Source organism: Tachypleus tridentatus, chromosome 1, assembly GCF_004210375.1.
Source record: "Tachypleus tridentatus isolate NWPU-2018 chromosome 1, ASM421037v1, whole genome shotgun sequence".
Lineage (NCBI taxonomy): Eukaryota > Metazoa > Arthropoda > Merostomata > Xiphosura > Limulidae > Tachypleus > Tachypleus tridentatus.
The window spans coordinates 103206555-103233003 of NC_134825.1; the positions used below are offsets into that span (position 1 = coordinate 103206555).

The 26449-nt window shown below is 33.1% G+C and overlaps 1 long non-coding RNA gene across 2 annotated transcripts in view; it reads left to right on the forward strand.

Moving 5' to 3' along the window:
- Nucleotides 1–26449, forward strand: part of LOC143257288 (uncharacterized) — a 36801-nt gene extending 10352 nt beyond the window's left edge. Inside the window, exons 2-7 of one of the 2 annotated variants that reach the window (XR_013031766.1) lie at nucleotides 8575–8670; nucleotides 15431–15579; nucleotides 21730–21785; nucleotides 22744–22827; nucleotides 24788–24980; nucleotides 26241–26449. This is a non-coding gene — a long non-coding RNA (uncharacterized LOC143257288). The remainder of the gene's footprint in view (nucleotides 1–8574; nucleotides 8671–15430; nucleotides 15580–21729; nucleotides 21786–22743; nucleotides 22828–24787; nucleotides 24981–26240) is intronic. The other variant, XR_013031767.1, reaches the window with a different exon arrangement.

The following is a 26449-nucleotide window of genomic DNA, read 5'->3' on the forward strand; positions in this document are numbered from 1 at the left end:
GTATTTCTATAACTGTTCAAAGTGGTGCACAACATTTAAGTTATCCAGTTAAATTGTTTATGGAGTCATCTTGCTGTACAGAACTCCGAACTACAAAATTCCAGCGTCCTACCTTGATCTTTCAAATAATAATAGTGTAGATGACAAGTTGTATCACAACAGTTTTACAGAATGACTATACTGAGAGCACAGCTCAAGAAATCCCCTTATTTCACACAGATTGAGTCTTAAATAGGTCTGTAAATGAAATTTATCTGCTGAATCTGTGTCCCAGGAAACTTTATTAATGAAATGATTCACACCTTTTCTATCTTCGATTGTTTCAGAAATGTTATTGGCTCATCATAAGCATTAGAAAAGTTCACCCTGTATGCAATAGCATTTTATGGTTCTTCAAAGAAAACACATACAATTAGTCAATGAAGTGCAGCAGGTTCATGACGTAATTCAAATGATTACACCAAAGATTGCCATAAGCCATTCCCAGAGGTAAAGACTGTCTTCTCTCTACTTGCTTCATTGTCTTGAACTTACTAATATCCTCTCCAAAAATCCATCACTGAAAAACATTTTCATCCAGACAAACATTCCAAGGAAGAGTAAATCCTTGGCAGTTGCTGGAATTATTCTTTGTGAAATTATACTTTTTTAATCTTAAAGATTGATTCATTTTTCCATAACAATTCATAATGATGCACAAGGACAAGTATTTGGATTTTACACCCCTTGTTATTTAAAACCTTTGATTTCTTTGTATGTTTCAGCCTCTTTTGCAAGTTGCTGTCATTAAGCCAACTGGCATATTGTAGTTGAACTGCCAGTATTGATCTTATGAGGTATTTGTTTTGCCTACATCATGATGTCTTGTGGAGAAGTCATCTTTATTTTTCACGAGTGAGTGGTCTACAGCGTTAATTAGCTGTAACTTTGCTATATCTCCTGTAATACAACTCTTGTATACAAGATGGTAAAGTGTAATTCGGTAATGATTTGCCATCAAACTTCCTGCATCTTCCTCATAGGTGACTACTTCTGGCGTTTTTTTATGTGGAAGTACTACACATTCAGTTTCAATTGTTTATTTTAGACATGCTTCTAATTTTATGGTTTGATGAAATCGTGACCCAAATGATGACATTATTTATTCTCTAGATATTTGAGAGTTATACCAATAATTAATCTTTCAGGATATGTTGGAGTGTTTGTTTTTACTACGTTCTAGTCAGTAGTTGTAAATTATGGATAAAACGTGTTTTTCTTGCCAAACAAGTCATGTATTCTTGTTAAAGAGAAAACAAGTCATGCATTTTTGTTGAAAAATGAAGCAAGTCATGTATTCCTGTTTAAACACAAAACAAAACAGGTAATGTGTTACTGTTTATTAAAGGCAAAATATTTTAGTTTGGTTTGTTTTGAAGTAAGCACAAAGCTATACAATGGGCTATCTATACTTTGCCCACCACATGATTCAAAACCCAGTTTCTAGCTGTGCGAGTCATCAGACATACTTCTGTGCCACTAGGGGCAAAGAAAAAGAAGAGACAATTTCAAATTTCCAATGATAGTGCTTGTTGTTTTGAAATCCTTTTAAGTGTTATTATTATATTCTTGTTGCAAAGTTGTTTAATGAACCATCCAAACTGTTTACCATGGGGAATCTAAAAACCAAATTTTAGTGCTGGAAGTCCGTAGGTTTATCACTGAACCAGTGAGTGGCAGTAGCAGTACTTTTTGGCTAATCGTCTGTTGTCACCAAGAGCAACTCATCAGTGATACACATACACGAAAACTACAGATTTACAGCTAATGTTGAGAAGGAAATAAACAACTAGCAGTGGCTCCATTTTTTCGTAACCCAGATAGACCTCGAGTAGCTTAGCACGGAATTTAAAACAAACTATTTTCTCGAAGCGCAGATAGCCCTCAAGTAGCTTTGCGCAAAATTCAAAACAAACCATTTTCTTGTCGTGCAGATAGCCCTGAAGTTGCTTTGCACGAAATTCAAAACAAACCATTTTCTCGTAGCGCAGATCGCCCTCATGTAGCTTTGTGCAAAATTCAAAACAAACCATTTTCTCACAAATAAGAGTGAACACGATCCAGAACGTGGCTCGAAAACAAACAACAAAAATCATACATTGATGTAAAAACAAAAGTACAGTGCTCACGAGAAAACTCACTTCTAGATAAAAATGTATATGTAGAAACGGCTTGTTTGGTTTGGGAAAATTTTTTACATATAGGAGCGAACAACATTTTGACCTTTTCGGTCATTGTCAGGTTCACAAAAAAAGAGGTAACTGACCAATAGCTGATCACATGTTTGAAGGGGGTTGTGTAACTGAGCGTAGTAATGTAAAGGGTGTTCTTAGATGTTTGAAAGTGAAAGTGGGTTTTATCGGGGTACTCTCGTCTCCCCCCCACAGCAAAGTTTTGGGTATTTCTATACCCAGGCCCTGAAAAGAGGTACGTTATCATGTGTTGTATTATTCTTATACCTTTCTACACTCCTGTACTTCATGCAATACCAATGTCAATATGTTTTCCTGCCCTCTTTGCCTCCCCCCGCCCCTGACACCGTTTTCCCTATTTTCAACATAGAGTGCCCCTCCTTTTCTCCTCCAACTTCATTTGTCTCCTTCACGACAATAACCAACCAACTTCAAATCATTCTTCAGAAATAGTCCTAGACATAAACTATACAAATATCCACTTTGCTCATTCAGAGGTCTTTTAACCCTCAGCCCCCTCGGTGTGGATTCCTGTACATGGTGAGGGGACCTCCCAGGGAAGGTTCTGTTTCTTTCAGTTTACCTCCTCTGGGATCTAAACATCCACCCATGTGTTTGCCGTGTGTGGCAACCTGTGAAGGTGAGGAGAGGATCCTGGTGGTTGAGGGGTCCAACCCTAACACACCACTTTGGCCTTGAATTTCTGTAGACGGGCAGTTTATGGGTGGCCCCCCTTGGGTCATTCAGCTGGTCCATTTGGGCTAGAGTCAACCAAGTACCAGTGTTGGAAGTTCTCAACAGGTGTTGTGGACATTGTGTTTGATGCTGGTGTTTGGGTATAGTGCTCACAAAACCCTGGCGTTGCTGCAATGTACCTTGCATGACATAGTGTGTCCCCTCGTGGGGCTCCACGATGGGTGGGGTCAGTGGGTACCAAAACTTTCCTTTTTTCTTTGGATCCTCCAACAAAAAATTTAAATAAAATAGTGAAAAACAGTAACTAGGTAAACGACCATGTCTTGAAGACTCTGAGCAGCAGTTTTCAACATCTGTAATACCTGTACCCCATTTTCTTACATTACATTCTCTTTCAGAAAATTCTTTAGGGCAAATGTCCCCCTTTTTTATTCAGAAGGGACTAGAGGGACTTGCTGACTCTCCAAAGTCAGTAAAGAAGCTTCGATCTGGAGACATATTGGTTGAAACATCCACATCCCAACACAGTGAACTCCTCTTGAATTCAAAGGCAATTGGGGATGTACCTATTGAGGTTACCCCTCATGCTACCTTGAATTCATCATGAGGAGTTATTGTTGAGAGGGTTTTGAAGAATATCCCCGAGTCAGAGATTCTCACTGGTCTCTGCACTCAAGGAGATTCTGCAGTGAGGTTCATCTCCACTCGCAAAGACGGAGTTACACTGCCAGAATATACCCTCGTTTTGACATTTACATCACCACGTGCACCAGCCACTATTAAGGCAGGTTATCTAATTTGCAGGTTACGGCCGTACATTCCAAACCCTCTGATGTTTCCAGTGTCAGAGGTTAGGCCACTCAAAGACGTCATGTCGTGGTTCCCTGCTCGTTGTGGTGGCAAGGACTACGATGCCTATGAATGTCACACAGACCCACATTTTGTAAACTGTAATGGTTCCCACCCTTCCAATTTTCATTCTTGCCCAAAATATTTGGAAGAAAAAGAGGTGCAGCATTTGAAAACGACCCATAATATTAGTTATCCTGAGGCTTGGAAATTGCTGTCCACCACTCCATCTCGGACATATGCTGCTGCACTTCATTCCACAACTACAGTTGGAGTGCAAACAAATCTCTCTGTACTTCCAAGACAAACTTTTTCAAAACAAATGAAAAGCCTTTTGACCTCCGTGGATGAAAAGGTTGATGAATCGACTTCTACACCCATCTCTGTTCCTCCCATACAGTTTAACAAATCTCAGGATCCACATTCTTTGGTTTCAAATACAGGCATTTCTTCTGAAACATCTTTTTTCTCCAACCCCACGATGCAAAACAATCATTCGTTCGCATCCTCAGTCACTGAAATCCCCTTCCAACAACAACGACCTGCCCCATTGAACCAGAGCAGGATCCATGGAGGTCGATAGACCTCCTCCGAATAAGGACAGTAAGGAAAAAAGACGTGGTCGTAAACAGAAGGGTTCTCCGGCCACTTCGACTTCCCATCATTAAAAATAGCCACCTTGATACAATGGAACTGTCGAGGTTAACGTTCTAATCTGGATAATATCAAAAGACTGATTGCTTTCTATCATCCTGTATGTCTTTCCTTACAAGAAAAATTTCTAAAACCTGCTAATACAGTCACCATTTGGCAGTTTTCTCTGAACAGAATTGACAGGCTGCGTGATGGACGAGTACGTGAAGGGGTGGCACTATTGGTTGATCAGCATATTCCCACCCTGTTCTTGTCACTCAACACACTCTTGGAGGCAGTAGCCATCCGTGTTTCCTTGGGTCATACCATCACTGTTTGTTCTCTCTACCTGTCCCTTGGAGAGACATATGATCAATCAGACCTTGATGCTCTCGTTGAACAGTTGCCGTCTCCATATCTACTCCTGGGGGACTTTAATGGACATCATCCACTCTGGGGAAGTGCTGTTATTGATAGGAATGGTCGATCTGTAGAGCGTATGCTCTCTGATCACAGTCTTTCTCTTTTCAATACTGGTTCTTCCACTTACTTTCATGCACCTAGTCAGTGATTTACTGCTATTGATCTCTCAGTTTGCTCCCCTTCATTATTTTTCCATTTTTCATGGAGGGTTGACACTAATCCACAAGGCAATGATCATTTTCCTATACTTTTGAGAGAGACTGGCCATGTTCGATGCCACCCTACTTGCGTGCCCAGGTGGAAGGTGGATCAGGCAGACTGGTCTACTTTCACTGCTCTCGCAGAACTTGATCCTGCCATCGTGAATCAGCCATCAATAGACGACTGTGTTGCAGCAGTAACTGACTGTATTATACAAGCAACTGCTCAGTGTATTCCTACAACATCGACACGTTTTCCACGATATCCTCGTCTGTGGTGGAATCCTGCTTGCCACTTGGCACAGAAGGCTCAAAAACGGGCCTGGGATACTTTTTGTAGATATCCCACACTTTCGAACCACATCGCTTTCCAATGGGCTCGTGCACATGCTAGGCGGGTAAGACGTCAAATCCAGAAGGAATCTTGGATTAAGATCACAACTAGCATATCTTCTACCACCAGTTCCAAGGTCATATGGGACAGGATTTGAAAGGTCACTGGGCACTACAATTCTGTCCCCCTCTCCATATTACTCACTGATGGCCAAGAGGTAGCTGATATCCGGAGCATCGCTGATACTCGAGGAGAAAGCTTTTGCTTTTCTTGATATAGTAGTGTGTAGTTTGTGTAACACTCAAATCACTGTAAGACACGTTTTACATTCTTGCCATCGTTATGACTCTCAACAATGGCACTATTTTAAACATGTTCTGTCCCAAGGTTTGTCTGTAACATTAGACAGTGTTATTGTTGACGGTGACTCTGACCACCTTCATAAAGTTGTTAGTTTTTTAATGGCCATTAATCTTTATAATGTCATTTAAGTGTTTGATATTTATTCATTATATCTTTTTAATTGTGGCTCCCTTTAAAAGTCACAATCTCTCTAGTTCAATTTGAAATTGGAAAGAGGCCAAATTCAGGTGAGTAACGTTGCTGTTTGAACTACTCGTTAGTCGTCCTGGCGAGTTGTTATTACAGTTTTGCTGCATGTGTTTTAACACTTTTATTACTTTACCTTTTGAATCTGGCCATAATGTCAAATAACCTGGAACCAGGACTGGAAAGGCCAACTTCAGGTGACTGACAGTGGTTCTTGTACTTACCTGTTAGTCTTCCTGGTGGGTTATGATCATTACCATTATGCTAAAAAAGTCCTTTACAACTTTGTAGACTGGATGTCAACATTGGTTTTATGCCATTTATGTTTTTAATTGCTGTTTTGTTTTACCTTCATTTCATTTTACAAATTTTACTACATTTACTTTACTTTTAACTTTTTACTGGACATTTGGCTAATTATTATTGCAATTTTACTACATGTCTTTTAAAATTTTTATCACTTTACCTTTTAATAATGGCTGTTTTGACACACAACCTGGAACCAGGACTGGAAAGGCCAACTTCAGGTGACTGATGGTGGTTCTTATGCGCACCTGTTAGTCTTCTTGGCGAGTTATGATCATTAACATTATGCTGGAGAAAGACCTTCACAACTTCTCTTTCTCTGTTTTCTCTCTTAACATTGTAGACCAGGTTTCAACTTTGGTTTTATGCTTTTCCTGTTTTTCAATGCTGTTTTGTTTTACCTTCGTTTTCTTTTATGTATTTTACAACTTTTAATTTATTTTTACCTTTTTATAGGATGTTTGGTGCAGATAGCCTAGCTGCTTTGTGCCATAACACACTAAATCAACCAACCAACCAACTTTTCTCCTTTTGAGACCTTTTATGGGCTGTTTCAAAATGAGTTAAAAATGAATGAAATGCAGAATGTGGTAAATTGGTTAATCCTCATTTTGAGGATAGGTCATAGGGCTTATGTCACATTTTCAGTTATGTTTAAAGTGTAACTATCTCACTTTAATGTCATTGTATATGAATAAACATGACATAAAAACATGTTTAATAATTAATGTTACATAAGTTTTAAATTCTTAATTTTATAAGAAAATACTTTAAAAAAATGTTTAAATTCCCACAGTATGAAAATTGTGTAATTTACCCTCTAGTTCTTGTCTCTTCTCTTATTTATTTTTTTCTCCTAAAAGTAGAAGATGTAGTATAAATTATTTGTTGTAACATAGTTATTGCTGAAGTAAAGCATATTTTTAAAGCCTTCAATATGATTAGTTTACAGAGTCATAAATAAGAAAATCAGACTCACTTACCACACTTGCCTCTCACATTCTTTCTTTCACAAATTACCAGTGGTTCTTTCTGATGTCATAAACTATATTTATTTATATCCAATAAAAAGTCAAAGATTTAATCTTACAAATTATATATTATATTACATCTTTTTTTCTACAGATAATTGTTTATTTTCTCTCCAGTTCAAACATTATTTCTGTATGAAACATTTTGATGAGTTTAGCTGAAGTTTTATATTGTAGGTGGAAAGCCAGAGAAATTGTGATAGTTGTAGGACATTGTGTGTTTTCCATGTTTTATTATTTTGTCCATGTAAGTGCATTAATTAAACAAATCAAAAATTTTTAATCTGTTTGTACCACTAATTCAAAACATTAGGCTTAAATTTTGTCGAAAACAAAAAAAATTGAAGATCCAGTGAAGTACTGTAATTTCTTGTTTTTCACATCTATTTTTTATTCTTTAAAATGAAAGTAAATAAAATGAAAAAAGTAGAAACTTGTTAAATTGAAGAAGGTTAAATTAGGTAAGATAAAGAAAAATAACAATGGTACTACAAATGCTTCACAAGGTATGCGTGTGAGCAGTTCATGAGTTGCATTATTTGATCATGTGATATATGATACACTTTGTCATGGGATTTTCAACTTTTGTGGTGGGATTATTAGTTAGACACAGTTCAAAGAGCAATAAAACAAAATATTTTAGTACAATAATTAAGCTACTTATGATAAAATCGTAGTTTCCTGTTACAATTTGCGGTCATTATGGAAAGAACATAATGGTAATTTTGATTTGTTTCCTTTTTTTTTATCATGGTGGTTATGAGGAGTGTTAAACTGAACAAATGCATAGAGAATTAGGGTAGAGAAAACAGAAGATAAAATATGAAGCTTCACTGAGAAAAACTTGATATTTATTTAAGAAGTTTTGGAGATTATACAAATGAAATTTGATCATTTTCAGAAGAAGGAAATTATTTTTTATCTCATGTAAGAATCACTTTACACTTGGATCAGTCAATACTTTGATTTCTTTCTGGTGTTTGTATAAAAAAAATCTTGTAATGTTTTCTGAAAACTTGGGAAATTTCAAAGATACACAAAAACATTAAATCACAGTATGAAAACTAAAGGTCAGTTTGGGGTCACAAACGAAGTTGATTTTACTGAGCTCATGGTAAGAGTGTTAAAATATGAAAAAAAGTTATTTATATTACTGAATAACATATTTTTGGACTATTAAAATTTTCAAACTTTTTGAATTGTGTGAAATATGTTTTAAATCATATATTTATTTATATTTTTACTCACAATACCATTTGTATTGAGAATAGATAATAAGAAAACCTCTGTAAGGTTACATCTTATTTTTTATGTTTCAATAGTGCTCAGTTGGTGTAAATTTTGTGAAAATTCATGGTCCATGGGAAATTTGAACCCGATATGTTGAAATAATAAAGATGAAAATGGCGATGAAGGAGGTAAGATGATTTAGTAATAGCTTGTTATATAGTTTACAAGGAGTATTTGTTCATTGTTTTGTTAAGATATGTCAGCTTATTGTGACAGACTGATGAAAATGTAATTGAATGTTTTTACCAGTATTGAGAATTATGTTAAAACTTGCACTATATTAATTATAACCAAATATTTATGTAATTATTCTTTTTCAACTTTGTATATTCTACTTCAAATTGTCTTACTGCTTCAACTGTATGCAAGTTTGAACGAAAAAATATTAAATAAATTAATCAATTTACATAAGTTAAGTATATTTATGATGCGATTAAAAAAGTATCTTTGTTAATGGCTTGTTATTGTTTGTACCTCCCAGACAAAACACAGCATCACTGATATTATTAATCAAAGCTGAAGCTATTATACTATTACTGTATTTAGTGTGATACATTTATTTCTTTGTATATTCATGGATTTCCCTTTTTATCTGGTGGAATGTGTTAAGTATGTTTGTTCCCTTTGCATGACCATAAAGCACAGTATGATGTTCTTTCTTAAATGATGTTCAACAGCTGTGTTACACTACATGTTATGAATGCACCACTTGAAGTAATTCTTTAATTTGATCTTGTGATTGCACTGAAAGGCTGCTTAGGGTGTTAATAAGAGATCAGCTTTCAATTTTCTCATTTTTGGAACTAGTAAAGTAAAATGCAAATAAATTCTGAGCATTTACAGTCATGTCTGAAGATGTAATTTTAAAGTAACATGTCAAGGTTGCTGAAATCACTTATGTCTTAAATGTTTCATTTTGTAGAAAAGAAATATTACATATGTGGATAGGTTTTTTTTGTCTACCATCACATCCATTCTAGTTGATAAATCATTCTGTTGAAAAAATATTTGTGTTGGCACAGAAATGTTTCACACAAAAGATGGTTTTAAAATCGTGTTTTAACATACTTTAATTTGGAATCTATAATATAAAATAAATATATTTATATTAATATATTTGAGAAGTGTTTCAAATAATTTAAATGTTGTCAGTTCTTTCTTTACTGTTATGACAACACTTTATAGAATCTTTATAATGCTGAATCAACTACTACTTGCCACCTAAGTTATGTAATACACTATAAAGCTGTGGTGTAAGATATGGATAGTTTTGAGATTTAAACTCTTAATGTAATATCTGTGCTAAGTTTGTTTGTATATAATTTATTTTTGACAAGTAGAAAGCTTTTATTAATAACAGATGAACCTGTGGACATTGGCTGGTGATTATTGGTTCTGCATTAAAGGATATAATGGGTAATGTTATTGAATGGAATTCCTTTAATTCCAGCATTACTGCATCGTTTGCATGTAATCAGACATTGATTTCATGGTTTGGCTGAATGCTTTTAAACTTTCCTGAACTTCATATCCTTCTTTATTATCTTTAGAGTAGAAGGGTACATTTTCCTAAGTCAAATTTTTAAGTTTGCTCTGCACTTGTTTGGGATGTGGTTTTGAAGCTTGTTACTGTTTTTGAATGTATTCTTCCAAATTCTTTCATGGCTCTTAAATGGTTTTAAATTATTTTGCTCTTCTAAATATTCTGTAAAAACATCTTTCCTCACAGAGGACTGTGATGTATTTCTCGAGTGTATTCAGTAAATCCTTTCACAGCTGCATTGCACTGTCAAATTATTTAAACTGTGTTGTTGTTATAAACATTCCGTATAAACATTCTTCTTCGTAAAGGGCTTTGACAAACATTCTCAAGTCTATTCTGTAAGTATATTCATGACATTTAATATTGTCAAAGGACCATAGATTTGCCATAAACCGAATGTATAGAAGTTAATCATTTTACGTACAGTGCTGTAACTCAAATCTGTCACATCATACTAGATCATTAACATGCAGATCTTTTTTTTAAAGTGTGATTAACCATCTGTATTAGTGATAATAACTCTCATTCTTTTCATTCTCTAAATTATAGCAGAAACCTATTTATATCATCTTTTACAAAGTGGAACCTGATACTTAACATTCATTTGAAATGTAAATTACAAAGGAGATAACTCATTATATTTGCACTTAAGCATTAATTTTTTGTACTGCAATGACTTTCATTCATTCTGAAGCAACTAGTGCTAAATACCACTTATATTATTTAAATATGTTTACAAATGTAGGTGTACTGTGGTGAATAAAGGAAAATTCAATCATATAAATTGTAGTCCCCTACTACAAGGAGTTTAGTTTTCTACTTTGCTCTTTTCTGGGGTTACTGATGAGGGGAGCTGATTTCCAGTAAACTGTTCTAATTTGCTGAGAAGTGATGTATCAAATGATAAGCTTGACTTCATGTTTTTTTCTTGCTAAAACATATGGTATATATATATGATAATGAGAAAAAGAGTCAACATTATTCTAAAGAGCACTGTCTCTCCTTGTACCATCCCTAATTGCTATGTAGCATAATACATTCCACTGGTGGGAACTTATTCAATGTTACATCATCACTGTTTACAAGGAAGGGATGAAAGGAGGATGTCAACAGTACAATGTGGAGTTGGTGTGATAAAAATTCTATTGTTGTGATACAATATTGTAACAGAAGGCTACATCAAAGTCAAGACCATAATGTAATTAATTTGAATGTCTGATACAGGGCAGCTGTTCACATGGAACAGATGAAAATCAACTCAGTAATAAATATTGCTAATTAAATATACGGTTTTACATTTTTGCTTGTAATCTTTTTTTTTTTTTGTCATCAGTTGAGTATTGTTGTCAGTTAGTGATATTCTTGGCTGCAATTCCTCATGATAATAATTAGCTTAGGTGATTTAGGATAGACTTAATTCCGTATAATAATCTAGCAATGTAAATTAATTTTTATAATTAAAATGTAATGACAAAGCAAGTAATTATAAAAATAGATTCATAAAACAAACTCACTAGTACTGGTACCACAAAAATCCATAAAACAATTCTCCACTTTGTGCATTCAAGATTCAATAAATTAGAAAAATAACTAAAGTTTACGCAACATCTATTTCTTTATTACAGAACATAGTTTCAAATAAAAATACTCTGATTACAAGAACATTACTTCACTGTGGCTGCACATGTATGTTTGATTATATCTTTATTGATGTAATGTGTAAGTATAGGAAGTAATGAATAAAGTCAAACTGTAAGAAGTAGCTGGAAAGCTAACATCATTATTATTATTATGACTAAGAACAAGATATAATACTAATGGCAAATACATTTACTGTGACAAAATTACTGTTAATACTGTAATAATTCACCATGCAAAGAACATGCTTTAATTATATATGGTAAGATATTAAAGAGAAGTAAAGCTAATCATGGCTGCATTATCACAGTAAATCATTATTACCTTAAAATTAATTTTAGAGAAATTATATTGTTGATCGTTATGTATTATAATTTATCTCAAATCAGTCTCCAATTGATTTATGTAATGTACATTATGTATTACAATTTCAAACAGCTGGAAATTTTAATTTAAATGTTAATTAAATGTTGATATGTATTAAATTTGACACTTGTCAACAAGATTGATACACTCAAAAGATATTTTGTGTACTTGTAGATATACTAATGCCTTAACTCAATTCACTGAAGTTAAACAGGTTGTGATGTTCAATATCTATAAACATTCCTGATCAAATTCTATAGTTTTCTGATTAATAAGCATTAATCACAATTTTTGCTTCTGTGGCTTGTAGTACACTGATTGTAGTGATAAAAAAAAATTGTTCTTACTTTTGGTGCATCAATTTATATGGTTTAAGGAGAGATTCTTGAATGTTAAACCAGTTTCAAAGATGTGTAAGCATTTTTGTAAAACAAATATTGTTGATTCTTACTCTCACGAACCTTCAACAAAGTTAGAAAACAGCTGGGACTTGCACAATACACATCCAACAATGTACACTTAAATTGAAACAAACATAGGCATCAGAACAAATGCAATACAGTAAATCTGTTGCATGATGTGTGAAAGATGTGAAAAAAAGTTTTATTATTCTGTAAAACTGTTATTCGTGTTATTGGTGGCAAAAAAAAACTATTGGATTTCTGACAATGTTGAAAAAATATGGTGTTCGCCTTGTGATAGGGGAAACATTAGAGTGAGCATATGAGCTCTGTCTGTGAAATCTTGTAATGTTGTTTGACAAAAATTTTATTTATTAATATAGATTAATATGCTTTGATATTTTTTTTTCTTTTCCCAAAGTGAATTCTGGTTAATATGTTTAATAGTGTTTAGAACTCTGATTATTACTTTCACAAACACAACTAATATGCAAAGATTTATTGTAGTCTTTCTTACCTAGATTTATTGTGTAAAATATTAAAGTTTGAAAAAATATAAATCTAAAACTTGTGGAAATAATTTCTATAGCTATTTCCTGTATTTGGTGAGAAACATGTTGGACAAACTGTACATGTTAAGTAAAAATACATAGCTTGTAAGAATTTGTCTGTTAAAAACTGTGATAACGTTAATGGAAAATATTATCATAGAAAGATCTTACATTGAGTATTAAATCCTGTAGTTTGTAAAATATATTGAAATTATTTATGAATGATATCTTTTTAAATTTTAATTGAAAGAAAATGGTGTAATTGTTACTATTATCAAATGTTTTTATTTGGTTTGGTTTTTTTGAACTTTTCACAAAGCTGCACAAGGGCTAACTGTCCCTAGTTTAGTAGTGTAAGATAAGAGGAGAGGCAGCTAGTCATCACCACCCACTGCCAACTCTTGGGCTACTCTTTTTATGAACGGATAATGGGATTGACTGTCACATTATAATGTTCCCACCACTGAAGTAGTGAGCATGTTTGGAATGATGGGGATTTGAACTCGCGACCCTCGGATTACAAGTCGAGTGCCTTAACAACCTGGCCATGCCGGACCGAGTGGGAATGTCAACATCATCATGGCTAGGAAGCAGTGGTGTAGACTGATTGAAGAATACTGTCAATGTTGTTTGTCTAGCATGCTCACTTTTTATCTCTATAAAGTTCTTTACACAAGATTAGGGGACTTTCAACATTGTGTTCAATTATTAAGGCTTCAATCACAATTTTGGTCATTCTTAGTCCGGATTTTCACAGTTTGAAAAAATAGTAAAAGTGAATTTGACAGCTTTTTCTGTTTTAAGAACAATTGTGGTTCTGGTTCTTAGACATCTTTCTATTCATAAGCAGCCAATTTTTTGGCTGACGTGTTGATTTATAGGTTGGATCAAACAAGTGGTGTTTGGAGTAAGAAACTCCACAGAAATGTTTGTTGATATGTAAATTAGGTTGTTAGGGTGATTTGGTGAGTTGTCATCAACCACTAGTTCTTTAAGGGAAAGGAAGCATTTTCCATAGAAAAACATCTCTCTACTGCAGGGCATAAAAAGTTGTAAACCAATCCTCAACAATTGTTTTTGTTGTTCAAACCTGTTCTGTCTGGCATCTTCCAATATAGATCAGTGTCTCAAATGTTGGAAAGTTGATGGGTCATATATCCTCTTTGTTCAGTAATATCTTTTAAAACTGGTTGGCACATTGATGTTGCTTCCATGTCAGCACTTGCTGCCTTTAGGCTGTGTAAATTATGCTTTTTTTTTTTTAATCTGTCAAGTTGCCTTTGCTATCCATTATCTTAAGGCAGTACCGATTTAGTAACTTAACAGATGCAGGTGTGGAAGACTTAGCACTTTGGATAATTTTTTCTTTCTTGATAGTTACTGTAGTTGATGGTGAGAACTTAAATGCTTTGGAATTTATTGCAAGTCTCTGGCTTTCATCAAACTTCTTGATGGTTTCCAGTTTTGTTGTTACTGAAATGGCTTTTCTCGCAGTTTTTTGGCTTACTGCTGGAACTGGAATCACTTGCAGTATGCTTATTAATCATTTTGTATTTAAGGGCAGAGTACTTTATGAGTACATTGGTTGACACCTTTCACAATTCAAAAAAGACACTTGGGATGTATGAACTCTTAGCGCACGGGCTGGTTAAACTGACGTGTCATGATGTTTTAGCAAGTTACATTCAAAATATAATTAAACCACATGACTACCATGATATACAAACAAACGTGGCAACAAACCAAAACTGATAATGCAGATTTTAATAGTATATAAATTTTAAGTTCTTAATAATACAAGAAAATATTTAAAACAATTTTAAATTACCTTAGTGTGAGAATTTGAATATTTGTTCTTCAGTTATTTCCTCTTTTGAACTTTCCCCTTAAACTATGAAATGTTATGTTAAATGTCATTAATATTCTATATCTTTATCTTATATCCTTCAATCATATGGAACTACAGAGCAACCAATGAAAATGTAAGAACCTCTTGCCACATCCACCTTCAACTTGCTCAAATTTACAAATTGCTAATTCATTTTTCTGAGGCTAAGCCTTATTAAATTTATAACCAAAAGGAAGTCTAGAATACAAATGATTGATTAAAGTGTGATTCATCCTTTATGATCTTACAGATAATTGATAAACTTAGCTAATTAGAGAGCCAGAGACAATGAGATATTTTCTCAATGACAAACTGGGTATATCTTGCTTCAAACATAAATTATTGTGATATTATTTTTTCTTTGTTTCTCTCTTTCTCTCTCTTTTGAAGAATAGTTTCAGCTGTGATAAATTTGTTACACATTTTGCATGTATTTCTGAGTAGTTCAGCATTTCTAAAATCATACACCAGTTTAAAAATATAATATTGTATTTCTTTTAGGTACCAGAATTTCAGTATTCAAAGTGTGGTGATAAACAATTATAAAGAGGTATAAGTGGTGTTTGCCATACAATTTCAAACCTCTTTGTCTCCAAAATATCAAAGAGGCAACATTTTACAATTGAATACAGAAGAGCAAGGGAATACTTGTAAGTACACATGTTTAGGCTTTTTGGATTTTATTTGCTGTAAATCTTTGTGATTTTTGGTCAGGTGATATTTTGTACATATAGTGTTTTAATATTTTTTAATGTTTGGTTAGTTTTGTATTTTGGCCAAAGCAACTTAAGGGCTAACTGCATTAGCCATCCCTATTTTCGCAATGACATACCAAAGAGAAGACAGCCAGTTAGTACCACCTACTACCCACTCTTTAATTACTCTTTTTATCAACAAAGAGTGTAATGGATTTTAATGTTACAACATCCCAATGGGTAAAAGTATGAACATGTTTGGGGACAGGGATTTGAACCCATAACCAACAGATAATGAGTCAGACCATGACCATTATTTCTTTTCTCTATGGTCTTGCTTGAATCAGCCAAGTTTGTGACCCCAAATTTATCTTTATAGTTTCACCACAATAATTTCTAATACATTTTGTGTATCTTCATAAAAATCTCATCAACTGTGAATATTCATTAAATCATTTGTTGAGAAAAACATAATTTATAATGAAGTCTCTTTCACTGCAAGAGTCTGTGAATATGTAGAATCAGAAAATTGACTACTGTGGGTGCAAAGTGATTTTCACTTTGATTAAAAACACTTAAATCATCTGAAATTTAAATTTCAACATCGTAAATAAACTTGAAAGATTTTAGTCAGTAAAACTAGACTGTATTTTGTATTATTCTACCCAAACTCTGTATGAGGTTTGTCAATATGACCAATCCATTAAAATAAATCAAAATTTTTATTTTTCCATTATGACTTCAGATTGTTACATGAAACTACATTTGTTTATTGTTCATGAAACTACATTTGTTTATTGTAAATATCTTTTTTGTAACAGTTTTATTGCTCTCTGAACTATGTTTAACTAATATGCCTTCCAAATAGGTTGTAAATCACTTGGAAAACATGTAGCTCACATTATTTTAATGAACTACATAATGTACATGAGCTACTCACAAATTTCATAAGTGTACTTCAAGAAAAAGTGACTGCAATCACAAAGTAATAACTCCAGAGTTTCCATACTGTAAGTTCTAATATGTTTTGCACATATTCACAAAATTTTGCAAGCTTTCAGTAAACATCTCAAATCTTTTGTACACAAAAAATAATATTTTTTAAAAATATTACTACACATACTGAAGATTTGTTCATGAATGGATGTGAAAAACAAAATATTGTTCTTTTTGTGAAAAGCTTCAGGTATCATTTGTATAATGTCTAGAATCTCCTAGGGCAATGTCAAATATATTATTTTCAGTAAAATTTTAGAGTTTGATTTTCTTTACTTCTAACTCTGTGAATTCAGCCACTTTGACAAACCTTGTAAGCCACACAACAAAAATACAAATCTGATTTATCATTTTTTTCTTTCCTTCTAAAATGACTGCAGATTGTAACAGAAAAAAGCAATCATTTAACTTAAATAGCTTTTAAAGTTTGTAACAGTCTACATTCATATATATGGAATTAAACATATAAACATAAAGAAAAAATATGCATTTTGCATTGTTAGACTCAACCACTTATTTGCGTAGAGCTTCAAAAGATGAAAATAATAAAAGGGAAAATAAAAATAAAAAAACTTTTTCAGCATTTAATAGGGAAAATGTGAACACTATGAAATTAGCCTAAATACCAGCTGGTCAAAAGTTTGAGACAATACCAAAAAGAAGTCCTAAACAGGGTAGGAAATGCCCAACAAGAGGTCTCAGTAGTGAGTTGCACGGCCATCATTGCGAATAACTGCAAACATTCGCTTTAGCATGGTTGATATAAGCATTTGCAGAAGGCTGGCTGGAATGTTTTTCCAAGTGGTGAAAATGGCTTCACAAAGATAATGCACTGCTTGGAAATGATGTCCATTTCTATAGACTTCCCTTTCCATCCATCCCCAAACATATTCAATGAGGTTCATTATGGGCAAATACGCTGGATGGTCCAAAAGAATTATATTATTCGCCATTAAAAAGTCCTTTGTCCTGCAGGCATTGTGGATTGCAGCATTGTCCTGCTGAAAGATCCAGTCATTTCCACACAAGCAAGGGCTTTCAGTTAATAAGGATGCTCTCTCCAACATGCCAATGTAGCCAGCTGCTGTTTGATACCCCTGTATAATCTGAAGCTCCATTGTTCCATGGAAGGATAAAGCACCCCAGATCATGATGGAACCTCCTCCACTGTGTCAAGTAGAAAGTGTTTCTGGTGCGATATCCTTATTGTACCAGTAATGTTGGAAGCCATCTGGACCATCCAGGTTAAATTTTTTCTCATCAGAGAACAAAACCTTCATCCACTTTTCTACGTCCCATGTTTGGTGCTTCTCAACAAAGTTTAACCGACATGTTTTGTGGTGTGGAAGGAGGCATGGCTTTTTTAGGCATTTATGGCTTTTAAAGCCTTTCTCTTGTAAATGCCATCTTAATGTTCTTGAGCTGCATTCTGCATCTGTAAAGGCCTTAATCTGGTTGGACGGTTGGCTGGTGTCTTGCCGGACAACCTGTTGAATACTCCTGCCCAACACCGGTGAAATTTTCTTGGTCCGACCACTTGAAATTCTCGTTCTGTATTCCCCAATGTTTTCTAAGAATTTACAACAGCAGTTTTACTCTGCTAAATCTCACTAGGGATGGCACGTTGAGAGAGATCTTGCTTTTGCAGCTCGACAATTTTTCCGCATTCAAATTCCGTCAACTTTTTAGCCTTTACCATGTTTTTACCCAATGTAACACAGGAGATGTCAGTGAGAGATGTTGACAATGCTAATGCTTGAACACAAATGACTAAATTTTGTAACGTGTTTTCCAATTAACGCTTTGTTTCAGTATGGTCTTAAACTTTCGACCAGCTAGTATTTAGGCTAATTTTAGAATGCTCACATTTTCCCCATTAAATGCGATGTTCATGAATGTACATTGTGGTTTAATGTTTTGCTTCATGATGAGTTTTGGTTTTTCATAAGTGAACACATGAGTCAGTCGGTAATGGTACTTTTAATATTACTTGCCCTTTATGATTTAAAAAAAAACAATACAGAGTAATAAATCATAATCTATTTCAAGAAATTAATAACTTGGATGGTAGTTATGATGTTGTGTAATGCTGTCTTCTGTAAAGTTAGTTAGAAAGGATTTTAGGTGTAACAAAGGATTTGTCTTTATTCCTAAGCCTGCATGGTTCATCAGCTTCTATATTAAAGATTTTAGATTGACAAGTAAGATCTATATAATAGTGCATATAATGTTACATCAGAATAAGATTAATAACATAATTCATAATATCCTTTACTGGCCCAGTTCAGGTTTCCAGTAAGAAAAGAGTATTGTCATATCACTACATCTGTATCTATTAATAAATGTAGTGCATCATTATCTGATATGTTAGGAATATGACCACAGGTCACTATGTCCAGTGATAGATGGGAAAGTGCTGGTCAAACTTGATTTTTTAATTAACATGTCCAGCTTTAAATAGAAAATTTCGAACCCTGTTAGTCCAGCATGGTCAGATGAACAGGGCACTTGAATCACAGTCTGAGGGTTGCATATTTAAATTCCTGTCACACCAAACATGCTTGCCTTTCAGCTGTGGGGGCATTATAGTGTAACAGCCAATCCCAGTATTCATCAGTAAAAGAGTAGCTCAAGAATTAGTGGTGGGCAGTGATGACTAGCTGCCTTCCCTCTAGTTTAAATTAGGGACATCTAGCACAGATAGCCCTCAAATATTTAGTAGAAATAATGTTAAGAAATCTGTTACTTAAAAGTCACAGTGTGTGTTTTAGGGCTAACATTTAAATATCTGTGTCTTAAAATACTCTTTGGGTTATAATGATTCATACTTATCACCATTATTTTTAGTTTTGACCTTGCACTGACCAGCTGCTGATTTATTTTCTCATGTATATATAAAATCCCAAGATGGAACATCCACCTGAACTTTTCTGTCATATTAAGCTTTACAATTTAAATTTAGAGACTTGTATTTTTAATGTAGTTTGACATAAGACTGTTAGTGTGTACTAGAAGTTCTGTTATTTATCACATGATGTAAACAGTTAATGAATCTAATTTTATATAGCAAACTGACAAGAAGTGTTTAATATTCATAAGTTAATACACAGAAAACAAGAACCTACAATTATTAGAATGTACTGATTGATTGGTTGGCTACCTTTGCTTATTAACACTTGATAATATCTCATAAGTTTCAACTGGATTAATTTTTAGTCCTAAAATTTTATAGTGCTGAATAATATTCATAAATATAAAAATTAATAGTTGTTAATAATATTAATGTCCTATGTGTATGGAGTAAGTCCAATAGGGAAACACCTGCTCATATGGAGCTGTAAGTTCTAATTTTTACTATAATTCTAAATTTATGACACATTCATTTTTGAAATTTGTCAATCTTTCAGTAGCCATAACTGTATTGTACACAAGTAATCAACATTTCTATTAAAATATTTCTCATAAAGATCTGTCTGTGAATTTCCAAAGCCTTAAATGAAGCAGTCTAAAATTACCAATGTGCAGTGAAATGAGAAACTGAAAAATATGAAATATAATGAACAAACATGTTTTTTCCTCTCTGAATTCCAGGTTTTCTATTTTTTTTCAAAGTTTCAACTTGGCATTTTCCCACACTCTTCTTTTAATTTTATGGTTTTACTGCCTGTACATAGAACCAATGTCTTCTGTCTAAAGCTTAGGAAGTTGTAATATTGATACATTAACTGATGTATAAAAAAATAGCATTACGTCAGTAGAAAACTAAAGAAGTTATGAGAACAGTATAATTATGATGTTAGAAAAGCATACAAGTTCAAGAAGTCTTAATAGAAGTGAATAAAATCCCTGTAACCCTGGTTATTCCTGATACAATCACACAGAAATGGAAACCAATGCACAGTTAATTCAAATAATTTCAGTTATGGCCCACTCTGTATTTTATGTAGAAAGTAAGCAACTTTGCCTAATGTTTAGGTCAGTCCTATATAGTTAGCATTGTGACAGGCAAAAACATAACATTATGTGTTGTGATACAATACATATAGTCTTTTGATAATGAACAGTTTGGAAATAAGTCAGTTAAGTCTGCTCTTAGACAAGAAAACCCAATATAAGTATTGGAAGTGTGTGTGCTTTTTTATTTGGACAATATACTATACAGATCATTGAAGATGCCATAAAAACATGTAGGTTCAAGATGTCTTGATAGAAATGAATAAAAACCCCATAATTTGAGCACTTTTGAAAGGTGGACCTTTCTTCAGTTGGAAATTGGAAATGGTGGTGTAATCAAATGAGTGATATACATATAAAGTTAGTTTAGTAACATCAGGAAGGTCATCTGGTTTTTTCAAGAAATGTCTATTTCTCTATGTTCTGGTGTAAATGTCTCATTTCTAGTATAATATAGCCAATGGTGAGAATGTATGCGAAAAGGTGTTAGGAATATTTTACTTTAGAAATGGCTGAATATGTGTGTATTTAAAACTGTATTTAAGCATTTAAGTAAAATAAAGGTGACACCTGGAGACAGGTTGAAAAAGATATACTAATCAGTTTGTAAAAAATTATATGAAAAATGATCTTAAACAAATGGTATGTTTTAGTAAATTCAGCTTTCGCGATACAAGAAGAAATAAGCAAAGGATTAAAATAATTTTTTTGACAAAGATGAAACCAGTGAATGAAGATCATCGATTCCAGGTTCTAGATTTAGTCCAAAAGGTTGATCAGTATTTAGATTAGCAATCCAATAAGTTTCTTTTATTTTTCTGTAAGGTTTAATTTTGAATCCTGTTTTCAGTGGTTCAACAGAACAGTAAAATGAAACCTTATTTCATCAAAATCAAAAAATGAAAATTTGGTAAATAATAATATGGTTATAGGCTTCCTAAATTACAAAAAAAAACTTAGTCACTGGCAACCCTGTAGTACTTGACGTGTGTGCTTGGGTACACACATTGATACATGGTTCCAATATATGATATGATATATAGCGATGAATAAAAGTCATTGCAATCACTCTTTACATTGTTTTATTAAATATTTTCATATTTAAATATTTCATGCCTTGTGCGTTTATTGTGCGTTTTTCTCCTCTATTTTCAGGAATAACCAAGCTTATCAATGATAATGTGTATGAAGCTGCCTTTCCTTCACATGAGGTCAGTTAACTCATTCGATTCTTCTTTTCAAGTGTGATGTTGATTAAGTATTGTGAAAGTACAATTTTTCATGTGTTAAAAGTATTGTTCACGGTTATTTCTACAGCCAGTGTGTATTATATCAGGTTTATGACCTGATGAATTTGTGTGATAGGGTTTTTCCTGTAGTTTGTAATTAATATTATTTTCCAGTAAAGTGCACTTTAACATATTTTTATCAGTTGTCATTATACTTGGAGATATTTCACTTCCTGTATCAGTAAAATAATAGTTATGCTGATAATTTACTTTGATGTATTATTAGGGGAAATGTGATTCTTCAGTTGACGAAGCTCCTCGGAAATGGTTAATGAACAACTGGGCTTCATTTTCGGCAATACATAAAAAAACAACCTCTTGATGGCATCAATTGAGTGTTAATAATTTCCTGGACAGAATTTATTTAATTAATATAAAAAATCACTTGGTAAAAGTTTCGAGTTTTACCTAAAGATTGAAATTATCAAAAAAACATCTTATATTTGAATGCCATGTTTAGAGTCTCGGTTGGAGTTTTATTCATACTGGTTGTGTTTTGAAAGAGATCATTCCAAATACAATAATTATATATAAGGAGAGTAAGTTATGATAGGAGGGAGAAAATTCTCTCGTGTTGCTAATGTATTATTTTCATTGAGCTATAAAATTCCATAACTTCAAACTTCTGTTACTGAAATCTTGCATCAAGCACTTCAAAATAATTCCAAAAGCATGTTATTACTTTGTCTGTAATTTGGGACTATTCAAGGAAAAAAAGAAAACGCTGTACAAAGTATTTTTATTACCAACACTTTGGTGAACAAAAATAATTGAATTAATTGTTATAAGTCATGTCAGTTTAAAGAGTAATTTATATTCTGTTGCAATTTCTGTCTTTATTGATGATAAACTTTGTCACTTTGTTTTTATTTACTTTCAGCTGTAATATTTCTTGAATTGTGAAAAAAAGTATTTGGAAATAATTACCCACCACTGGGATATGACTAGTTTTGACACTTTAGAGGTAATGTGTGCTTTTACCGTGGAAATTAACTTTATCACAATGGGCTTGTGTATTTAACATGAACTTTTAACCATGGCAGTATACCTACTGTGGTTCTGAAGGTACTAGTTGTGTCATCACAAACTTTGACAGTAATCATAAAAATATTTTAATTATATGTTGTCAGAGTGTTGACTGTTCTGATTGCAAAGTGATTTTTCATGTTAAAATTAAAAATACTTCATTTGAAAATTTAAAAAAATAATACGATAAAGTTGACAAATTTTAATTTTGTCTCAACAATCATGAAATCATGTACTTTGCTTGTTGTCAATCTTTTGGTGGTCCAATCTAATTACAAGAAAGGTTTTCAGTGGCATTTCAAAAATTAGTCTACTTTTAAAGTTTTTTTTTTCCCCCAAATGATTAGAGATTACTAAAAGGCTTAATAGAGACATCCTAGTACCACAGGTGGTAATGTTTTAGAGTGAGGCTGCATTCTTAAATTAAGATGATTTTTATAACTTCATGGTCATTGATTTCTGGTTCTATGTTTAAAATAAAATTGTTTTTAAAAGATGTACTTTGTAAACTTGGAAGGATGTTTTATTATTTTCAGTGAATCCAGTTTCCAATTTTCTGCAATATATCATTCGAGAGAGTTATTTCTCATAATTTTGTCTCCACAGAGAGGTGTACTGTATTTCAAGATGGCTGGTATGAGTATTAAAACTTTTATTAAAATAAATTAGAAAACAATGTTTCCACTTTCATAGGTCTCTTAGGCCTTCAGGATACCAAAAAAGAGTTTTAATACCCATACCAGCCATCTTGAGATGCAGTTTTACTTCATATGGGTTCCTCATCATCATGAGAGAGATATAGTTTTTCTGTTGTTTCATCTTCTTCCAAACCCTTTTCAGTTGACTGCCATACCAACATATCTTGGCAGATTATCTTGAAACTTGGTAGGGTCATGCTTTGGTCCAATATGTCCAGTCAGTATTTTTATTTTTTTTTATTTATGCTTTTTTAAGGGTCAGATGTCAAACAACCCAAAAATATATATTTTGGGCTCTTGTGTGGTTATATTTACAGCAGTCTGGAAGACAACTGGCACAAATGTAAGTATTCATGAGCTTAATTAATACAATGACAAACAAAAATAGCTAGATTTGCCCATTTCAAATCTTTTTTTTTTTTGGGGGGGGGGACAGTAAGAGATGCAAAAAAAAGCATAATTTAGAGATATTTGTTGATCATTTACTCAGCTGTATTTTGACCAATTATCATGGTATCTGGTACAAAGATATTTTGTACAGGTCCCAAAATTGATAAAATGGGTTAAGATGTCAGAAAAAAGCATAACTTTAGAGTTGTTTGATCAGTTTCAGGTTTCATGGTTCTTGTTTTATCATATCCCACTGAACAATTTGCTGCCTAGAAAACCTAGGTAAAGACTTAGTGAACTACTCTGTAAAAGGAAAAACAACTTCCAACTGTGTGAAGAAATCTGGACTTTAACTGTCAGACTCCAGTTATAGTTTGCTACAGCAAAGTGTTTTTTTTATGTTCCTTAAAACTATTTTAAATTTACTTATATATTCTCTGTTACAGTAGCTCTTGATGCAGTGATTCTTTATAGACTTAAGAGGATTATGTTTTTATTCTTCAGGTTACAGTAGCTCTTTCTGTACAGACCTAACATATGTTTTTATTCTTCAGATTACAGTAACTCTTTCTGTACAGACCTAACATTTGTTTTTATTCTTCAGATTACAGTAACTCTTTCTGTACAGACCTAACATTTGTTTTTTCTTCATTCTTCAGATTACAGTAACTCTTTCTGTACAGACCTAGCATTTGTTTTTATTCTTCATGTTACAGTAGCTCTCTTTTTACAGACCTAACATATGTTTTTATTCTTCAGGTTACAGTACTCTTTTTCTACTGGCTTAACAAATTATGTTTTGTTCTTTAGGTTACAGTAGCTGTTGTTGCTGTGGTTGGTGTGATTTTTTACAGAATATCCATTCAAACTGTTCTGTGCTTCACATTGAGTGGCAATCAGACACTTACCAGCATGGTATCTCTCACTACCTCAGTCACAGCTGCACTGTTGAACCTTGTGTGCATCATGACCTTTAACCTGATAGGTCACTAAGATAAGAAAAGTTAGGGATATGAAATTCACATATTTCTAGTTGTGTAAAATGTACTTTTATGGCTTTATTCAAGATGATATGGATCAAATACCTGCTTATAGTGGTATGTGTATGTAAGTGTGTGTGTGTATCAAATACCTGTTTATAGTGGTATGTGTAAATAAGTATGTGTGTGTGTGTGTATATATTTATACATATGTATCAAGTTACCTGTTTATAGTGGTATGTGTGTATATATATATATATTTATAGTGGTATGTTAGCATATTTGTGTTGTTTATTTATTTATTTTTACTTTGATTTCTTAATGACTCAAAGGAAATGTTATATGTACTTACGTGTAATTTTTTAAGGTTGTTTCTTGTTTTCTGTTTAGCTGTAAATAATGTAGGGTTTTATGATTACCAAAGTAATCATAAGAAAATCTTTATACTTTGCATGCTATTTAAATTATTAAATATAATGACAGAACCTCAGTATTTAAGTTCAGATGCAAGTAACACTACTATATATTTGTTTTGTAAGATCTTCAGTAGTACTTCTCAGTTTTGGCCATTTTAGCCATGGGAGCATTATATGACAGTCAATCCCACTATTCATTGGTAAAAGAGTAGCCTCAGGTGTGGCTGTGGATGGTGATGACTAACTGCCTTCCCTCTAGGCTTACACTGCTAAATTAAGGACCTCTAGTGCAGATAGCCTTTGTGTAGTTTTGTGCAAACTTCAGAACAAACCAAACCAAATAACTTTTCAATTTTTTTGTAATCACACCCATCATCTTTGAATGGTCAAATACCAGGCACATAAATTAGTGTATGTTAATTATGTATTTGTTCTTTTACCTTTGGGCTAAGCATGTATGTGAGTTTGGATTAGAAAAACTTGATTTAAACACCAAAAATTACAAGCCACAGTAAAAAATTCAAAAGAAAATGAACACTGAACCAGGGATAAAATTACCATATTCATATGACACTGATATCTGACACATTTTGGTGGTGTTTCATTATTTGTATCTTAGGTCTAGTGGTCAGTGTGCTGAACTCTGAACCTGGGGGTTTATGGATCTAGTCCTGTTGCAGCAAAAATGTCCTTCAACCTTGGGATTATGGGAATGTTGTAAAAGTGATTGTCAAATCTTGCTATTTGATTAGAGTAACCCAAGAATTGGGAATAGGTGCCATTTCATAGTCTTATCAGTTTAAAGTTAGGGATGGCTAGTGTAGATGTTCTTTCTGAAACAACTGACTAACTGTTAACCTTTTCTAGATTTATAGAAGAATAGCCACCTTCCTTACTGAATTGGGTAAGTTTTACCTGTTTCTAATTTTGGCAATTCCAAATGGACATAGGTTATTTTGTTCATCATTTAAAATAACAAAATTTAACCAGAATCTGACTGTAAAAGTTTTTATCCCTATTTATTTTAGTGCCAGATAAATATTGTTACAGTCATACAAAGTTTATCAGAATAATTT